The sequence below is a fragment of the Lynx canadensis genome, chromosome F1 (assembly GCF_007474595.2).
Source record: "Lynx canadensis isolate LIC74 chromosome F1, mLynCan4.pri.v2, whole genome shotgun sequence".
NCBI lineage: Eukaryota > Metazoa > Chordata > Mammalia > Carnivora > Felidae > Lynx > Lynx canadensis.
In genome coordinates this window covers 51229472-51248683 of record NC_044319.2, presented here as the reverse complement: position 1 = coordinate 51248683, position 19212 = coordinate 51229472, and positions in this window count along the sequence as shown.

The following is a 19212-nucleotide window of genomic DNA, read 5'->3' as shown; positions in this document are numbered from 1 at the left end:
AAATAAATAAATAGAACTTTAAAAAAAGTATCATATATGGGAAAAAAATGAGTGGGCCATGCCTGTGGTCAGCACAAGAATCTATTACTTCTTCAGTTATTCCATATGTTTTGTCTAACATTCAATGACAAAATGTTGATCTGGGTAAATGATGACAAATAAAAAACAAAATGTTTTCTAGTATTTGACTATTCAGTTGTCTTAAAATCCTTTTAAATCTACAATCTGTTTAGCTCTACAAATTGGTTGCTATCATTTAATACCACTAATGCAGAATATAAAAGAACAGTTTCTGAATTTACAGTAATATGATGTTATTCATTTATAAAGAAATGTAAGTACCTTTTTAAAAAGATTATTATAATATTCCAGTTACTAGGCAAGACCGAGGTGGTGATATAACTAGCTCAGTATTAGAAAAAAAAATAAACTTTTAATCAATTAATGTGTAATGTGTAATTAATGTGTAACTTAAATCACGTAAATTATTCTTTTCAGAATCAAATTAAAAATCAAGCGAAATAATATTTTTAATGAATGAAAATATATGTAAACAAAATGTACTTCTGTAGCTCTTTGTTTTGTTTTTCACTTCAAACGTACAAAAAATAGAGGCATCTGCATGACTCAGTTGTGTCAGACTCTTGATTTTGGCTTAGGTCGTGATCTCAGGGTTGTGTGATCCAGCCCCACATAGGGCTCCATGCTGGGCATGGAGACTGCTTAAGATTCTCTCTCTCTCCCTTGGTCCCTCTCCACAACTCATTCTCTCCCTCTCCCTCTCTCTCTCTCTCTCTCTCAAATTAAGAAAAAATAGTACAAAAAAACCCCCACTGTATATTTTTTCACAATCTTTATGGAAATCATGGCTATGACTATCTGTATGTATGTCTCCTGATATTTGTAGTTTAATATTTGTTGGGCATATTAATTATTTAATTGTACATTTAGTTATACATTTAAATACTAATTTCTCTAGATTTTTGTTCACAATAAGTAAATATTTAAAATTAGATACGTTGTGGGGTGCCAGGGTGGCTCAGTTGGTTAAGCGTCCTATTTCAGCCTTCAGCTTGGGTCATGATCTCACTGCTCGTGAGTTCGACCTTGCGTCGGGCTCTGTGCTGACAGCTCAGAGCCTGGAGCCTGTTTCAGATTCTGTGTCTCCCTCTTTCTCTGCCCTTCTCCCACTCACGCTCTGTCTCTTTCTCTCAAAAATAAATAACTGTAAAAAAAATTTAAATTAGATATGTTGCAAAAGTGTATGTTCTTATCATAGATAATATATCATGTTTTCATTTAAAATTTAAAACCTTTTTGTCCCCCTTTTTTTTTTTAATTTCAGAAAGAGTGCACACGAGTTGAGGAGAGGGACAGAGGGAGCGAGAGAATCCCAAGCAGTCTCCATGCTCAGCACAGCTCAGCACAGCATTATTTTTCCTCACCATAATCTAGAGATAACATGGACGCTGAAATAAAATAATGGAATGTGATGCCTGTTGAAACTGTACACAGACATGGCCTGTTTTTCCTCTTTTCTTTGACACAAAAATATTATTAAAAGAGTTGCTGTAGGCCTGGTATCATTCTTGACAGAATCTTAGAGCAGAAAAGAACTCATGTTCTGCCACTTTTGACATTATAGGGTACACTATTTTACTTTACAAGAACTGAGGGTAAACTGTATTTTCCCCAGAGGATATTTCAGTTTGAGTTTTGAAAACTGTATATAAAGGTTACCAATTTAATGAAGGCTTTACACAAATCAGAAAGCATTTAGTCAAGAACAGAAACATTCCAGTAAACTGAATTATGACAATTTGAGAAAGAAAAATTGAAGAGGGATAGTGATTATATAGTCAATGTATTTTCACTTTTGCTTCTACTGAATGTGAATGAAGTTTTGCTGTATTATATACTCATGTATGCCTTTTACCACTATCCTACAGATTATGAAATAAACATCCAGTTTACAATCGTTTGACATTATTATTTTTTTCTTGCATTTATGGCATTTTTGTTTTGTTGCTTTCAAAAATCACACATATACACACATATTAATAAAATAAAGACATATTAATCAATAAATATATTTATAAATATATTATGACAAATAGGCATATTAATCAATAAATATTTCTATATTATTACATTTAGGTATATATCTTAATTTTTGATATTTTATCATATGCATTTAAGGTTTCATATCTTTTAATTGATGTTAAATTCTAATCAGACAATGGATTTATGAAACTTACTTGAAACACTTATTGGATCTTCTTCACTGAAAGGAGCCAAGTTAGAGAAGTTTAATTAAAAGTGAATGAATTGGTAAAAAATGATACGAAGAAAATTTTCTAATGTTAAGTAAATTATAAGTTGTCTATTTGAACCTGTATAAGACTTAATTTGCTGCACAAGATGCTATTTGCTGCCCTCCAAAAAGAAGAGGGAATATTTCCCATACTTTGGTATCAAGATTGGGAATTTATTCAGAACATTTTCCCGAGTCATCATTAGTTTTAAGGATTCAGCAACCATTTAATCCAGTAATTCCATTTCTGAGAATTTATGTAAAGAAAATGAAATCACTATCTTAAAAGGATATCCACACTATTTACAATAGTTAAGTCATGTAAGCAGCATAACATAAGTGTCCAATGATGGATGAATGTATAAAGAAAATGTGACATATATGTATATAGAACTCTTCTGTAGCTGTATGTGTATATATGTATATATGTGTATACACACACAAACACACACAATGGAAGATTATTCAACCATTAAAAATGGAAATACTGACATTTGCAACAGCACTGATGAATCTTGAAGGCATTATGTCAAGTGAAATAAATCAGACAAAGAAAAATATTGCATGGTCTCATTTTTATATGGACTCTAATAAAAACATGACCTCATTAGATACAGAGAATGGATTGGTGGTTGCCAGAGGAGAGTGCGGGGGGTGGAGGGAGACACGGGGGTGGGAGAAGTGAGTGAAAGAAGTCAAAAGGTACTAACTTCTAGCTGCAAGATAAATAAGCCCTGGGGATAGAATGTACAGCATGGTGACTACAGTTAACAATAATGTATGTTTGAAAATTGCTAAGAGAGTAAGTCTTAAAAGTTCTCATCCCAAGAAAAATACTGAAACTATGTAAGGTAATAGATGTTAATTAAACTTATTCTAGTAATCATTTTGCAATATATACATGTATTAAATCATTATGTTACATACCTAAAACAAATACAAAGTTGTATATAAATTATATCTCAATAAAAATGACTTGACTGTCTAATGGCATGTTTATTTATGTTTATGTATATTTAGATCACACATAATTTCATGAATATGAAAACAACAGTGGATAAAACATAATATTTTTATTCATGTCATCTTGTTTTATAAAACATGATAATTATGTAATTCTATATTTTAGTTGTAAAAGTTATAAAATAGAACCTGGAAGTCTATTTTAAATTTATTGTTTTATATAAAATATATATGATATAAATATTTATGAAGGTGGTTAGAAGTTTTAAGGCAATTTATTAATACTGGTTCTAAAACACTATTTTTTTCAAATTGAAAAATATCTCTATATAACTTCTTTTAATGTAATTTTTCTTTTCAAATGACTACATATTAAACTCTTTTCATCACACTCAACACAGAATCAAAAGAGATGTTTTAAACAATCTTTTAAGGAATATATTAAGTTTTATCTTTTCATAATGTTACTGTAAGAAACAAATGATACACTGAATATAGTTTTAAATCAGTTGCCTGTGCTATATTGCTTTCTCTTCACAGGTAATTGATGTTAAAAAATGGTCACTTTTGTTGTGTTTGATGTTTTACACACAAAACAGTGTTCTAAAATCTCAATTATAAAAATCTTTAACTATTAGAATGATGATGCTACAGATACACAGTTTTCTGTCCTTTTCCGAGAACTACACAATGTTAAATTGAGATTTTTCTTTTTAAAAAATTTTTTTAATGTTTATTTATTTTTGAGAGGGACAGAGACAGAATGCGAGTGGGTTAGGGGCAGAGAGAGAGGAAGACACAGAATCCGAAGTAGGCTCCAGGCTCTGAGCTGTCAGCACAGAGCCCGACGCGGGGCTCGAACTCACAAGCTGTGAGATCATGACCTAAGCAGAAGTCAGACGCTCAACTGACTGAGCCACCCAGGCACCCCGTGATTTTTCTTTATATCACTGATGTTAAAGTTATCTCACACAATTCAATCATCAATCCTCTTGAATGATTCATAACATATGATTCTTATTGCCTAAGGACTAACATAATTATCCTTTACTCTCCACAACCATACTCTCTTTCGAGACCCATTCTGTTATGTATTTAAAAACACTAAATACCTTTTTAAGTCAGATGAAAATATGTGGAGGAAATTACATAAAAAAGAAAAATTCGGAAAATATAATTCTTACCAAACTTATCTACCTAAAAAAAATCTTACTGTTAGCTAACTCCATTCAAGGAAAAAAAACAAAACAGAATAAGTTTGATAAAATTAGTCATGAGCTGCTTCCTTAGAAATCAAGTTAGATTGAATTTGTCATGACTTTTTCAGATAAAGACATTGGTATTTGTTTTAAATTGTGCTATGGCAATCCCACAGGTTAGAGCTGGAGGACCAAAAGGGAACTGATCTTATCTACCTAAAATTGTAATGTCCTAGAGATCTCCTTCACTGTATATGTGTTTTGAAAAGAATACTGTTAATTATCCACAGTTTAAAAGGAATTTTCAGCTTCTCCTAAAGTTGGAGTAAAAGTACCAGGTTTACCTGCTGCCAGAAATAACAAGACAAGACAAATACATGAAGCAACCATTTTCAAGACGCTGGACATCAGGCAACACGGGATAATAATTACTGAGAGAGAGTAAAAAAAAAAATAAACTTTAAGGGGCACCTGGGTGGCTCAGTCGGTTGAGCGACTGACTTCAGCTCAGGTCATGATCTCATAGTTTGTGAGTTCGAGCCCCCTGTCAGGTTCTGTGCTGACAGCGTGGAACCTGGAGCCTGCTTTGGATTCTGTGTCTCCCTCTCTCTCTGCCCCTAACCCACTCGCATTCTGTCTCTGTCCCTCTCAAAAATAAATAAACATTTTAAATAAATAAATAAATAAATAAATAAATAAATAAACTTTAAGATTGCTCTAATTTTCTGCCTTGAGAGAGACTCCAGGTTTTGGTATTGGTAGGGGCACCCCAGGTAGAACCCGCTGAATACCATGTGTTGAAGAAATTGAGCTGAGAGAACAAGGAGACTAAGGCTGGGACAGCTTTCAGGACAGAGTACCAGGCATAAGAAAGCTACACAGAAAGAGAGCTTCCAAGATGGACAGCCACCTCCCCTTAGTATTCAGCAGAGCACTGACTGACTCATGGTACAGATTCACTAAAGAAATTATTGATTTCAAGTATTACCTAAGAGCAGATAAATAAACCATCCGAGATGATTACAGATAATGATGTCTGACATTTATACACACTTGAGAACATTGTCAGTTTCTACCAGCCAAATTAGAATACCTCATAATTCACAGAGTACTTGGCATTATACTCATAGAGACCTTGCTTTAGTAGTAGGAAATAATTACATGAAGAACTTGGAGAATACAAAGCCATGCCACAGACTGGGAAACATAGTTTAAAATCACATATCTGATAAAGCACTACTGTCCAGAATCTATAAACAATCCTTATATTCAATAATGGGAAAACAATCTATCAAAAATGGGCAAAATATTTGAGCAGACACTTCACCAAAGAAGATCTATGGATAGCCAATAAGTACATGAAAAGACACTTGTGATACTGTTTTTCACCGAGGAAGCAAATGGTGAAACCACTAAGAAATGCCACTGTGAACCTATTAGAATGGCTAAAATTAGAAGATTGGCCATAACAAGTTCTGAGGAAGATTATCCAGTTCATGATCTTATTTGAGCCCCAAAACTATCAAGAGATTTTCATTCACTTATGTTTATTTCTTTCTTGCACGTAGTCTTGAAAATATTATTCTAATGCGAAGTTCACCTGGGAATCTCAAATTTTTTCCTCAATTTAATTTTATTAATACTTTATTTCTAGAACCTGACCTATGTGACTTCCTACTAACTTTGTCTTGCAAAACTTCTGGAATTTTTCATCTGTTCCTATGCATTTATAAATATTTTAACACTAAATTTTAAGTGTATGCATACAGAATTCAAAGCTTAGTGGCAAGTGAAACTTGAAGACCATCTTTCCATATGTTTTCATAAAAGACTTTTGAAAATATATTTTAAAAAGACAGTATTGACTGAAATTAAGATAATTATGCATAAAACTTTATGTTCAAGCAAAAATACTTCATGAATATGGCTGCATAATCTTACTGCTATAGCGATATCTTTGTCTTGGTAGACAGCTGAGAATGTAGTCATCAGTTCTTTGTGTCTTAGCATGAAGAGTCTTCTTGACTTCTCAGAGGTGTTTGATTTATTTCCCTTTATTTCAGATCAGTACTTAAGCCTGTAAATCACACTTACTCTAAGGAATCCAGTAGCAAACAGAGGCTATAATGTGACCTTAGTAATTTGGCATTATAGTGTCTCTTGGAAACATCAAAATCAGTAGTAGTTCTTTTTATGCTTCTCTAAAGTGTTTTCCATGTTGACAGTAGAACTACTTTTAAATTGTTTTAATGACTGGGAGAAATAATTTACTTTATTATTTCTTATCAAATTTACAAGCTTAAAATATCTTCACTAAAATAGAGTGTTTAATTCTCAAAATGAAGTATCTCTCTCTGTTTTGGGTCGGGGTCCTATACTTTCACTTGTGCTTGTTGTTATACTAAAGGAAAATATAATAGATTTTTAACTAAATTATGTACCTTCAACATGACTTTAAAAATTTTTCTCAGACTAGACATGCCTGAGTGGCTCAGTCAGATGAGCATATGGCTCTTGATTTAGGCTCAGGTCATGATCCCTGGGTCATGGAATCAAGCCCTGCCTGGGGCTCCATGCTGAGTGTAGAGCCTGCTTAAGATTCTCTCTCTCTCTCTCTCTCTCTCTCTCTCTCTGCCCCTTTCCCCTGCTCACACACTCTCTCTCTCTCAAAAAATTTTTTTTTCTCGTACTGTAGGAAGGTATTCTAATGAAATGTCAGTTATACGATTCAATAATAAATGTCAACCTTCTCATTCATACGCTATTAATAAAAATACACCTAATCTTGAATGATGTTATATGTCAATTATATCTCAATAAAGATGGAAATAAAAGAAAGCTTTGAATATTACATGGCACTTTAAAGATTATTGTCTTACCATCTACTTACAAAACTTGTATCAAGGAAAAATTAATTAAATGAAGTTTATACTTTCATAGTTATGTTATATTATCAGTTAATATAAACATTGTATCATACATAGAAGAAAGCCATAATTAACAATTTCTCCATACGTAAGATGACGTCTAAAGAATAATCATTTTTAATAATAAACCTTCTAAGAGTCTGTGCTGCTGGGTGCCTGGGTGTCTCAGTCAGTTAAGCGTCTGACTCTAGGTTTCAGCTCAGGTCATGATCTCAGGGTTCCTGGGTTTGAGCCTTGTACTGGGCTCCATGTTGACAGTGCAAAGCCTGCTTGGGATTCTCTCTTTCTCCCTCTCTCTCTGCCCCTCCCCTGCTCATGCACTCTTTCTCTGTCTCAAAATAAACAAGTAAAAAAAAACTTAAAAAAAGAATTTGTGCTGCTCCTTATTTAAGTTTATTACATCCTGGCTCAAAAATTGTTTAAAATTTATTTTTTAATTACATTTATTTATTTTTGAGAGACAGAGAGAGACAGAGTGTGAGCAGGGGAGGGGCAGAGGGAGAGGGAGGCACAGAATCTGAAACAGGCTCCAGGCTCTGAGTTATCAGCACAGAGCCCAACACGGGGCTCGAACCCACAAACCGTGAGATCATGACCTAAGCCGAAGTCCAATGCTTAACCGACTGAGCCACCCAGGAGCCCCCCAAATTATTTAAATGGTAGAGCAACCACATTGGAAAGCACTGGGCTTTATAACGGCATATGATCATAAACATGTTGTATGTATATATATAGGCATATATATATTTTTTATCTCCCAATCTGTAAGTTGTCTTTTCATTTTGTTGATTGTTCCTTACGCTGTGCAGATGCTTTTTAGTTTGATGTAATCCCAGTTGTTTATTTTTTATTTTGTTCCTTGCAAATACATTTGATGCCATAACCAAAAAATTACTGCTAAGACCCATGACAGGAAAATTTTTTTCTATATTTTGTTCCAGGAGTTTTATGGTTTCAGTCTTACATTCAAGTCTTTAATCCACTAAAAGGTAATTTTTGTGAGTGGTATAAGATATGGGTCCAGTTTCATTCTTTTGCATGTAACTATTTAATTTTCCCAGCACTATATATTAAAGAGACTCTTCCCATTTACCCATTGGGTATTCTTAACTCCCTCGGCAATTATTAGTTGACCTTATATGCATGGGTTTATTTCTGGTATGTTAATTCTGTTCTATTAATCTATATTGTTATTTTTTATGTCAGCATCATACAGTTTTGATTGCATTAGATTAGTAATTAGTAAAATTAGTTTGAAATTAGGTAGTGTGATGCCTCTACACATTGCAGTATTTTGATTTGTATGCCTTTAATTGCTGAAAAGTCCAATTTTTTTTGAAGAGACTTATAGAACACAATTTTTCCTTGGACACAATGGGTGCTTAGTACCTTTAGTTAAAGCCTAAATCAGGTATAGTAATGGCAAACTAAAATAGCTGTTAAGTTTGCATATAAAATCATTATTAAATAGTTTATACTGTTGAATGATAAGGAAGGAAATGACAGTTAATAAAAATATTGAGGGTGATTTTATAAGGTAACTAAATAGATAACTTGAAGAAGACTGTAGCTTTTTTAAGTTAAATTGTTTATAGAGCTTTAAACTAAAAATCAGAATAATATAGATTAGATTGCATAACAAATAAGATTGGCTGATTAGATTATAACTATGATTTTTTTAAAAAAAAATTAGATTTCGTGATAAATATAATGCTTTCTGGGATTTTTTCATATACAAACACTCAAAACCATATTATTTCTTAGACCATTCTATTTAAGAACAGCTTTTTAAAGAAAATGTCTTATTTCAGGTTTTTGCATATTGAAATCCAGATGAAAAAATATATCTCCCTTCAATGGAATATTATTCAGCAATGGAAAGGGCTAAAAATTACATCAAGTGGAAGAAAAGTCATATGCAAAAAATATGTATTGTATGGCTACCTTCTTATGAACTTTGTAAAACAGAGAAATTTATAAAGACAGAAAAGAGGCCAGTCGTTGCCCCAGAATGGGGATGAGAGTGGAGACACATAGTAAACAATAGAATGGCAAGTTTTGGATGATAAAAATGCTTCAAATCTGAATTGTTTTGATGATTGCACAACTTTATAAATTTAGAACGGATGCATTTTTGCACATGAATTATACCTCAGTGCAACTGCTCCAATATGCCAACTCTGTCATTTCAAAAATTCATCAAGAAGAATCACTCTGAAATCATATACAATGAAATTGTAATCCATTGTGTTTGATCTAGATATGATGAATATAAAATTTAGAAAAAATAAAAATCAGGTAAGAGAAAAATTTGGTGACCCAAACACCTTAAGTTTTCAATAAACGAGACTTGAAAATACGGTAATTCTTAATGAATATATTTAGAAAAAAATCTTGACAGTTTGCAATTTGGAAATTTTCAAAAAGGCACAACTTAAGAGAAATACTTGCTAAAGATTGCTATGTATTTTAAAGAAGGAAGATTTTCTCCTTTCCTAGACTAGGTGTACTGAGTGTAAAGTTTCTTCTAGAAAATGCATGGTTAAAATAGTTTCCTGAAAGATACTCACTTATGTACAAATAAGCTACTGATATTACTAAGCTACTGATATTACTAATATTACTAATATTACTGATATTACAAAAGTGAGTATAAATTAAATTGTAATTTTACAGTACAAGGGTTGTAATCAAACTGAACTCAAGGTAAAGTTATCCGTTCTGCAATAAAATGTCAGATTTTGGTATTTGATTATAAAAATTTAAATAATAATACAATAACATCATTTGCATTTGGAGTCACATTTTGTTTAGAGTATGATATTTCTATAAAATGGACCTGAAGATCAATGATACAGATTATAGATTCCAGAAATAAATCCACTTCTATAGAGTACATTGAATGAAACAAAGTGCAAAGGGTAAGCATAGTCTTTGCAACAAATGGTCTGGAACAGCTGGACATCTGTGTGCTAACAAATGAGCCCCACACTTTCTCTTGAATGATACCAAAAAAATAACTTGATAGTTACCAGGGATCCAATTCAAATGCAAATAATTAAAAATAATTTTTTAACGTTTGTTCATTTTTGAGAGACACAGAGAGACAGAACAAGAGTGGGGGAAGAGCAGAGAGAGAGGGGACACAGAATTCGAAGCAGGCTCCAAGCTAAGGCTGACAGTACAGAGCCTGATGGGGGGCTCGAACTCACAGAATGTGAGATCATTACCTGAGCCAAAGTAAGACGTTTAACCGACTGAGCCACTCAGTCGCCCCAAAAAGCAAATGATTTTAAATTGTAAAATAAACTATTGATAAAAACTTTGAGAAGTGGAGTTTTGAAGCACTTTTTTAGAGGAGATAAAATATGCTAACAAAAAAAAAGCAATAAATGTACTTCATAAAAATTAAAAACTAGTGCTTCAAAAAGTACTGTTAATAAAATGAAAAGACACATACCATTCTGGAAGAAAATATGTACCAAACAAATTCCAGTAAAGGTTTTGTGTATAAAATACATAAAACAATGTTACAACACAATAAGAGAGAGTTTAATTTTTAAAAGTGAGCAAAAGTGTTAAGCAGTCATTTCACAAAAGAGATATAGAGAGAAAAGTAATCATATGAAAAGATACTCAACATTATTTACTATGAAAATGCAAATTAAAACAATACTATGAAATACTAAACCTCACCCATTAGAATTGCTAAAATGAAAAAGTCCAAGAGGAGATTTGCTACAGAGTATATTGAACTGGGGATCTCGTGTATTCCAGTGAGAATGCATAATTGCTTAGCTTCTTTGAAAAGCAGATTTTCAGTTTTTCATAAAATTAAATATACTGTTACCATACATCTTAGCAATTTCACTGCTAAGTACTTATACATGAGGAATGAAAGTGTATGTCTGAAATATGTTTTGTACACAAACGCTCATAGCACCTTTGTTCAAAATAGTCAAAATCGAGAACACTCCTAATATTCATCAGATGGAGCACATGAAGTGGAAAATTTATGCAATGGAATACTCTTTAAAAATACAAAAGAAACAAAATATTGGTATCATGACACAGCACAAATGAATCTCTAGAATTATGCTAAGTGACCAAAGCCAGATACAAAGGGCCCTGTAGAGAGTGGTTCCTTTCATGTGACATTGTAGGACAGGCACAGTAGAGGGCATCCTGGAGTAGGAAGGAGGAGTGATAGGAAGGGGCAAATAGAACTTTTGGGGGTAACAAAAATGTACATACATTTTAAATTTTGCTGTGGTTACACTTCTGTATAAATCTGTCAGACATCAAAGTGCATATTTTTTGGGGTAATATTGCAAAGTAATTGTAAATATATATACAGATAGGGTTGTGGTTTTTAAGAAACCATTCTGCTGAAATGCTGTTTGCTTACTCTGAGATTTCTCCATCCTTCTTTCTTGTCTTCATTTACAATAGGAAATCTCAGGTAATAAGATCACCTTTAACACCAGAAGTGATCTCTTGATCAGACATTATTAGGGAAAGTAGAGTATTACAAGCGTATCTGCTATCATTGTGCTTTACTTTGTTGCGTTTTGCAGATACTGTGTTTTTTACAGATTGAAGGTTTGTGGTAACCCTGTGTCGAGCAAATTTATTTGTGCCATTTTTCCATTTGCTCCACTTCCTGCCTCTGTGTCACATTTTGATAGTGCTTGCAATATTTCACACTTTTTCATTATTCTTATATTTGTCTTGGTGATCTGTGATCAGTGATCTTTGATGTTAATATTATAATTGTTTTAGGGCCATGAACCACCCCCACATAAGACAGTAAATTTATCTATAAATGTAGTCTATGTTCTGACTGCTCCATAGACCAGCTAGCTGTTCCATTATCGTTCTTCCTCTCCTTGGGCTGTCCTAGTCCTTGAGACACAACAATATTGAAGTTAAGCTAAGTAATAATCTTACCATGACCTCAAAGTGTTCAAGTGAAAGGAAGAGTCACATGTGTGTCACTTTAAATCGAAAGCTAGAAATGACAAAGCGTAGTAAGGAAGTAATGTCAAAAGCTGAGATAAGCCAAGAGCTAGACCTCTTGCACCAAACAGCCAAATTGTAAATGAAAAGGAAGACTTCATGAAGAAAATTAAAAGGAATGCTCCATGGAACACACAAATGATAAGAAGGAGAAACAACCTTATTGTTGATATGGAGAAACTTTTAGTGGTCTACAGAGAAGATTGAACCAGCCACAGCATTCTGTTAAGCCAAAGTCTAATCCATAGCAAGGCTCTAACTCTCTTCAATTCTATAAAGGCTGAGGGAAGTTAGGAGCTGCAGAAGAAAAGCTTGAAGCTAGCAGAGGTTGGTTCATGAGGTTTAAGGAAAGAAATCATCTCCACAACATAAAAGTGCAAGGTGAAGCGTCACATGCTGATGTAGAAGCTGCAGCAAGTGATCTAGAAGATCTAGCTAGGATCATGAATGAAGGTGCCTACAGCAAACATCAGATTTCCAATGTGGATGGAATAGTCTTGTAGCAGAAGAAGATGCCATCTAGGACTTTTCATAGGTCGAGAGGAAAAGTTAATGCCTGGCTTCAAAAGCTTCAAAGGACAAGCTGACAGTCTTATTAGGGGCTAATGCAGCTGGTGACTTTAAATTGAAGCCAATGCTCATGTACCATTTTAAAAATCCTAGCGCCCTTAAGAATTATGCTAAATCCACTCTGCCTGTGCATTATAAATAGACCAACAAAGCTTGGATGACAGCACATCTGTTTACAACATGGTTTACTGAATATTTTAAGCCCACTGTTGGGACATACTGCTTAGAAAAAAGATTCCTTTCGAAATATGACTGCTCATTGACAATGCACCTGGTTACCCAAGGTGCGATGAAGATATACAATGAGATTAATGCTGTCTTCATGCCTGCTAACACAACATCCATTTTGCAGCCCATGGATCAAGGAGCAATTTAGACTTTCAAGTCTTATAAGAAATACATTCATAAGAGTAAAGCTTCTACAGATATGTGATTCCTGTGATGTATCTGGGCAAAATAAATTGAAAACCTACTGAAAAGGATTCACCATTCTAGATGCTACTAAGAACATTTGCAATTCATGGGAAGAGGTCAAAAGATCAACATGAACAGGAATTTAGAAGAAGTTGATTCCAACCCTCCTCGATGACTTTGAGGTGTTCAAGACTTTACTGGAGGAAGTAAGTGCAGACAGATGTGGTGGAAATAACAAGAGAACTAGAATTAGCAGTGGAACCTGAAGATCTCACTGAATGCTGCAATCTCGCTAAAACTTTTATAGATGAGGTGTTGATTTTTGTGGATGAGGAAAGAAAGTGGTTTCTTGAGATGGAAACAACTCATAGTGAAAAGACTGTGAAGATTGTTGAAATGGGGGTGCCTGGGTGGCTCAATCGGTTGAGCGTCCGACTTCGGCTCAGGTCACGATCTCACGGTTTCTGAGTTCGAGCCCCGCGTTGGGCTCTGTGCTGACAGCTCAGAGCCTGGAGCCTGCTTCGGATTCTGTGTCTCCCTCTCTCTCTGCCCCTAACACACTCACACTCTCTCTCTCCTTCAAAAATAAATAAACATTTAAAAAAATTTAATTTTCAATTTTCAAAAGATTGTTGAAATGACAATAAAAGTTTAAGAATAGTACATCAACTCAGTTGAAAAAGCAGTAACAGGATTTGGTAGGATTGGCTTCAGTTTGGAAAGATGTTCTACAGTGGGTGAAGCATCTCATGCTACAGAGAAATTGTTCATGAAAAAAAGGGACAATCAATGTTACACACTTTATTTTTGTCTTATTTTAAGAAATTGCCCCAGTCACCTGAACCTTCAGCAAGCACCACCCTGATCAGTCAGCAGCCAAACACAGAGAGGCAAAATCCTCTACCAGCAAAAAGATCATGACTCACTGAAAGCTGTTGCTCTTCCTTTCCAAACCAGTTTCCAGGATCCCCTTCCAAAGCCTCCTAGGTTTAGCCAATATATTCTTAGCCAATAGGAATTGCTGCAAACAGGGGTGCCTGGGTGGCTTAATCAGTTAAGCGTTGGACTCCAGCTCAGGTCATGATCTCAAGTTTTGTGAGTTCGAGCCCCTTGTTGGGCTCTGTGCCAACAGCTCAGAGCCTGGACCTAGCTTCAGATTCTGTGTCTCCCTCTCTCTCTTTGCCCCTCCCCCACTTGTACTCTTTCTCTCTCTCTCAGAAATAAATAAACATTGAAAAAAAGTAATTGCTGCTAATAACCTGGAGAACAAGAAAAGGGGAGAAACCTGATATTCCCATTTTTATTTCTCACATCTCTGGCCTATTCCAGTAGTGACTGCCTCTCCTCCATAGTTCCTACTCTCCATAAGACAATCCCATCTTCCATGATCCCAGATCTCCATGGCCCCTGAAAGAATTTTATATCCAAAAGATGGACTCAACTTGTGGCCTCATTATTATTACTTTCTCCATTTCCAAAGGCTGGTCACTGATTCCTTGCCTCTTGCTGATGTTTGAATTGCCTCAACACTCTCTATTTGACTTTGTGTCTCTTTCATACCTGTGTGATGAATTCCCTTCATTAAATTACCTGCCATTAAAATACCCAGAGAAGTTTTAGGGAATGTTCCAGAAAACAGTTCCTCTTGATGAGTTGTTGGGATATGTGGTCAACCAGCATGGAAATTTCTTCATTAGGATTTCTTATATTGAAAAAAAAAGAATATTAAAATTGGTTTATGTAGTAACAACATAATTATAATTGTCATCTACTGTGATTGTTTGGTACTATGTGTCAGCTTGGTTAAGCTGGAAACATATCTTTCAGTCTACTCTTCCCTGTGCGCATCTGAGTGGAGTTAGACTACAGAGAAACATGATATCTGGAGGATGAAAACTGAGTAGAAGTTATTAATATATGAAAGTCACCATGGATAGACATGGTGAGATAGTTCTGTATATGTCTTCCACAACTTACCTGCCTTATATCCATTTCCTCTTTCTGAATACTACACCTGCTGACTAATAGCAACCCAGGCACACTGACAGATAAGAAAGGAAAAAGACTTTTACAGATTAATTCAGTGACTTTCAATAGCAGTCCCACTCTGGTAGCTGAACAAGTCTTGCTACAGATGTGCCTCAAGCTCCAAGTTATTCACCTACACCATTGTTTTAGAAGGTCTGCTTTGTAAATTTTTTTGATGACTCTCAATTTCTTTTTTGAGATTTCATTTTTACAATTGTTTCCATAATGGCATAAAATCCAATTGTATAATCCATAAATTCCTCAAATACATGTCTTTATAATATAATAATCATAGTCTTTCTATTTCTATGATCAAGCCCTGACAGATTCATTTGTGGTTAAGTTGGAATTAAGAGGTGTTTGAAGGCAAGGGGTAGGAAAAACATGTAAACACTAAACTTAATTTAAATGGTAATAATGAAGACTTCTAGGGCTATGATGTGAGGTGCAATATTTGCTTCTATTGTCACTAGATAAGTTAAAGAAAACAATGATAGAGAAATAATAATAATTTTTTTAAACCTCAGAATTTTAAGTTAAAACCTCAAGACAGAATTAGAAAATCAGAGAGTTATATTAAGATTAAGGCATTCAGTGGGAATTAGTAGGCACCTCAGATCTGAGTTGAGATTTTTGTACACCTACCAAGTCCTTTGGCATTCCATTGACAGTAGAAACATTACTCCTCACTCATGTGAGAAAACTAGACTCCACTTGCTCAAATATTTTGTAATGATCACATCTGAGACTTGTCTTGCAAGAGGTGCCCATTTTCCTCAAGCCTCATTTCATCTTCTCTCTTTGCCCCTAGATAATAACTTGAAGATATCTGTGGAGAATGTTGAGGTCTATTTTGAGATGACACAGCTTATACACCAAATAATTGCACTATCTGGTTAACTTTTAATCTCAAATACCTGTATGACATATGTGGAAATGGATTGTAACTATTGTAGCCCAAGGTCCAAATACAAAACCAGGACATGTTGAATGTATAATCTAGGTGCAGTTTCCCAGGATCCTAGATTGAATATACTTGATTTACTTAAGTTGATTAACTTAAAATTGGTTTAGTAAAATTTGTTCATGTGAAGTCAATAGACCAGAATTGCTATAATATGAAGAAAAAGTATGGAAGAAAGGTGGTATGAGAATTGGGAAGCCAGAGATGATGGTGGGAGATGCCACCATTGAAACGGGTCTGTGATGCCATTGAAAAAGTGGACATTTCTGATTGGCAGAGCCAAAATGGTAAAACTAGGACAGGTAATTATTGCCCATGAACTATAGAGGTAGAAGAGGCAGAATGACTCTCAGTCACTTTGTTTATAAGTTTTTATTTTTTTAACATTTATTTTGGAGAGACAGGAAGAGACAGAGTGCGACTGGGGGGAAGGGCAGAGAGAGAGGAAAACACAGAATCCGAAGCAGGCTCTAGGCTCTGAGCTAAGCACAGAACCTGACGTGGGGCTCGAACCCATGAACTGTGGGATCATGACCTGAGCTGAAGTCAGACACTTAACCGATTGAGTCACACAAGCCCCCCATGTTTGTAAGTTTTTTTTTAAGTTTATTTATTCATCTATTTTGAGAGAGAGAGAAAGAGAGAGAGAGAGAGACTAAGAGAGAGAGAATCCCAAGCTGGCTCTACACCTTTAGCACAGAGCCCGACCTCATGAACTGCGAGATCATGATCTGAGCCGAAATCAAGAGTTGCATGTTTTACTGACTAAGCCACCCAGGTACCTCCTCTCAGTCACTTTGATCCTTAGGAAATGTGGTGGTGGGAAATTGGATATAATAACACTAAGGTCATAATATATGTGTCCCTCCAAAATGCTATTAAGCAATTTTAACTAGAATATCCTAACCAAAATATTTCATAGAAACATACAAATATTTGTGTTTTCTATATGTAGTGACTTTGCTGGAACAAATTAATATACATCATGAGATGTGATATAAAGACAATAAATGGGCTACTTTACCTCTGCAAGAATGATCAGAGCAGTTTGCTTTTAACTGACAGGGACAGCAACACCTTCATTATCTTTCTCAAGACTATGTCGAATGTCCTGTCTTTTTTTTTTTTCTTTTTAATATAATCGCCTGGAAGGATGATTGCCTATAAATTTCACTAAACAGTCAATTGATGATTGTATGATGATTAACATAAAAAGACATAAAAATTATATTTCTCTCAAAATAAACAATGCTTGTTCTGTTTTTCAAACTAAGAATACTTACTGAAACAATGATCTGTCATAAGTTATACAGAAAGCCTACCTCAAAAGCATTATTATTTTTTTTTTTAATTTTCTTTTTTTGAACGTTTATTTATTTTTGGGACAGAGAGAGACAGAGCATGAACGGGAGAGGGGCAGAGAGAGAGGGAGACACAGAATCGGAAGCAGGCTCCAGGCTCTGAGCCATCAGCCCAGAGCCTGACGCGGGGCTCGAACTCCCGGACCGCGAGATCGTGACCTGGCTGAAGTCGGACGCTTAACCGACTGCGCCACCCAGGCGCCCCATCAAAAGCATTATTAAGAGGAAAGGAATAATATCATAGCAGGTGCATTTTTTCCATCTTTTTTCCTCTAGCAAGAAAAGACATTGACACCCATCTCACAAACACTTCCTATTTAAACTCAATTTTCTCCCAAATCTCTTTTAACATTGTAAATAGAAACAACTCCCAAAATGTTTTCTTAATGCTCCAACAATAGCATAAGAGGAAGTGGATTAAAGGCCACGGTGGAAAGACACAGTAAAATAAATGGTGCTGATCTCTGATCAGGTGAAGTATCTTCATAAAACAAATTTAAGAAAATACATCTCTTGTATAGTTCATTACTACTCACCCACTAACATGCTGATGAAAAAAAAAACTGTCAGAAACTCAGAAGAGGATTTTTCTGGGATGATTTAGAAAAGCCAGGGCAGAATACTTTGGGGGCGCTTAACTGAAAGCACATAGGCTAGAATCTAGCCTAAGAATCGTGAAGCAACAGCCAAGAGGTTATAGTATTAGAAATATATACTGGTTCACTATTGATTTGGTCTATAATTGAACGAGACTTACAGTAAATATCATACATAAAATAAACATAATAAATTGTTAAAAGCAAAGATACATACTAAGCATAAAACTCTTTGCTTACCCTAGTATTATTTTATATACACCCTTAGCTAATGGAATGGGTTGAATGGTGGCTTCCCAAAAAATATGCCTACCTGGAAGCTGTGAATGTGCCTTTATTGGAAAAAGAGACTTCGCAGATGAAGGAATTTGAGAAGAGATCATTCTAGTTTGGGGTCAACCCTAAATCCGATGACACGTATTTTTATAAGAAAAGACACAGAGAGGAAGACCATGTGAAGATGGAAACAGAGATTAAAGCTATCACAAACCAAGAAGCACCTGGAGCTACCAGATGTGAAAGAGTCACAAAAAGATTCTTTCCTAGAGCCTTTGGAGGGAGCGCAGCAGCCCTGCCCACCTCTTGATTTTAGAATTCTGGCCTCAAAAACTGTGAGAGGAAAAAAAAAAATTCTGTTAATTTAAGCCATCAAGCTTGCAGTAATTTGTTACTGCAGTTCTAGAAACTAATACAAATACTGTCACAAGAATAATTTTCTTTGGGGAATTTATAATTGTTGGCAGAACCAGAAGGTCCGTGTTAAGATTTCAAACTAATCTCTGAGCTGTGTCTTCAGACCTGTGGGGGGAAAATCAACATGTTATTACAGTCACTTTCCGTCAGTCCCAGTATGTGGT